The sequence below is a fragment of the Propithecus coquereli genome, unplaced genomic scaffold (genome assembly GCF_000956105.1).
Source record: "Propithecus coquereli isolate 6110/MARCELLA unplaced genomic scaffold, Pcoq_1.0 Scaffold205, whole genome shotgun sequence".
Taxonomy (NCBI): domain Eukaryota; kingdom Metazoa; phylum Chordata; class Mammalia; order Primates; family Indriidae; genus Propithecus; species Propithecus coquereli.
Window position 1 is genome coordinate 4,810,238 of NW_012145523.1, and position 2,626 is coordinate 4,812,863.

The 2,626-nt window shown below is 36.0% G+C and overlaps 1 protein-coding gene across 1 annotated transcript in view; it reads right to left on the reverse strand.

Moving 5' to 3' along the window:
* The window catches only part of SUPT20H (suppressor of Ty 20 homolog (S. cerevisiae)), a 66,580-nt gene that overhangs the window by 43,660 nt on the left and 20,294 nt on the right, over positions 1–2,626 (reverse strand). The gene's annotated exons all lie outside the window — the stretch shown is intronic.

The following is a 2,626-nucleotide window of genomic DNA, read 5'->3' on the forward strand; positions in this document are numbered from 1 at the left end:
AGATTGGCTTTGGCATCTACAAAGTCAACAGATTGACATTTACATACTATTAATGCTACAGAGATCCTTGAAACTGCTGTTCTTCTGAAGCTCACTGGCTCACTGCTATACTTTGTTATCTTCGTCACTATTATAAAGTTTCGTTGTTATAAACTGCCAATTGACCCTGCCAGAGTTTCAGCTTCTAGATGTAACTTCTTTACTTGCTCTGCTAAATTTCCAGAAATAAAATCTTAGCCTATTTTAATAAGAGGAAAGCTAACTATAAAATTCAAATGAAAAATACTGTTTTCTAGTCTTTTCTACACTCAAATGTAACACCCTTTATCACTGAGGTCTTGTTAATTATAACTTGCCACATGGTTACTCATAGTATCACATTTTTTACCTATCCAGAACTTTTAGTGGGTACTGTGACCTCCATGTTATCAGTCATTCTTAGCCTCATTCTTTTAAATATTTTCTGAGCAACTACAATGCATACTATGTGTTAGTCACTATCCAAGAAGCTTCACAGATTCAATGGTGAGATAACACTCAGGGTGGGAAGACAGGCAATAAATGTAAACAAAACAAGATAATTTAGATAGTGATGAATGCCACATAGGAAATAAATACGGAGGGGCTAATTTAGAGTGTATGCTCAGATAAAAACCACTTTGAGGGAGTGACGTTTCAGCTGAGATATCACAAGAAAAGGCCAGACATCTGGGACAGATTGTTCCAAATAGAAGGAAGAGCAGATGAAAAGGCCTTACTGTAGGAAGAAGCTTGGAGTGCTTTAGTATGGAAAGAAGATAGGGGTGGCTGGAGTGTAGTGAGTAAGGATGAGAATCAGGAGATAAAGACAAACAGGAAAACAGGGGTTTTGTCCAGTAAGAGAGCACTGAAGAACTTTAAGCAGGGATATTTGCTTTTTTGTTTTCTGTTTTTGTTTTGTAAACTTAATCTGGCTGTCTGTGGAGAGCTGACTTCTGGGGTTCTGGAATAAAAGCATGGAGTTCAACAATAACCATGGCAGGTCATGACCATAGAGCTGACATCTGTACATGGACTGAATGTGGAAGGTGAAAGTAGGGTCATCTGTTAGACTGAAGAGACTCGTGATGGAACTGGTTTGTAGGTGTAAAAAAAAAAAAAAAAAAAGTTGTTTTTATCATGTTAAATTTGAAGAGCCTATTATATATCCAAGTAAATACGTAAGTTAGGAGTGTGGTAGAATGGTCATTAAGAGACATATAAGTAAGCGACGAAATAACATTTTAAAAATCCATGAAACAGGTTGAGATCATTCAGGAAGAGAGTATTACTAAAGATGAAGACAGAACCTAAGACTGAGTCCTGAAACTTGTACATATTTACAGATGGAACAGAAATGATAGCAAAGAAAACTGAAGGATTAGAGAAGGAAGAAGAAAATTTGGAATGTGATGTTTTAGAAGCCAGAAGAAGGACATTTCGAGGGGGTAGTTATTTGCATTGAACTTTGCTAAGAGATAAATTAAGAAGAGAACAGAAAAGTGACCAACGGATTTGGTGCCATGAAGATCACTTGTAACTTTGACAGAAGCAGCCTCTGTAAAATGATGTCATAATGCCAAATGAATGGGTAGAGGAAAGAATGGGATGTGAAAAAAATGAAATGATAATTATAGACAACTCTGAGTAGTTTTGCTGTCAAGAGGAGCAGAATTATACAGCAGTGGCTGGAGAAGGATATGGGGTCAAGGGAGGATTTTTTTTAAAAGTTGGGAGATACAGCTTGAGTATCTCTTATCTGAAATGCTTAGAACCAAAATGTTCCCATAAGCATTTAAGTGTCATGTGGCTGCTCAAAAAGTTTGGATTTTAGAGCATGTGGGTTTCGAATTTTCAGATTTGGGATGTTCAACCTGTAATACAGTATGCTTACATTATGTATCTACTAGCGAAGAAAAAATAAAAGAGAGGGAAGTTATAGTTGCAAGTCCTTGAAAAGGAAGGTGAGGACCCAGAAAACAAGTGGAGGGGATAGATAGCTTTGGAACACCATACTTCATCCATTTTAACAGGAAGACAGGAAGAAAGTGTGGAAAGATGTAGGGATCATAGTTGATTGGTGTTAGGAAGAAACAGGAGTTCTCATTTGATGGCTTCTTTTTCCTCAGTGAAGTATACAGTAAGACTGGGGTTAAGCCAAGGCAGTAGGAAGGAAAGAGACCAGGTCAAGAGAGTGATTACCTAGGCTGGCTATGAAGAGATGTACAGATCTCTTCAGTTTCTGGTCCCCAAATGAAAAACTTCACAAATATTCAAAGTAGTTTTTTTCATAATTTCTTGATTGTAACTATAGGGAGATTTCCAACTGAGCTACTTGCTACAGCAATTTTAGAAGAACTAAGTCTGTACATCTCAGTATAGCCTAAAGGTTAAATATCCCACAATAAACCAATTTCCATAAAGCTATGTATAACATCTCATTTTATGATTCTAAACGCTGTTGGAAACACTGATAAAGATTAAATATCATCTAGCACAAAACACCATATAGCCATTTATATAAGATAAATATGTATACACATATAAACATGACATAAATGTATATATATCATATACATATAACAAATGTAAGGACATTTTATTTTTT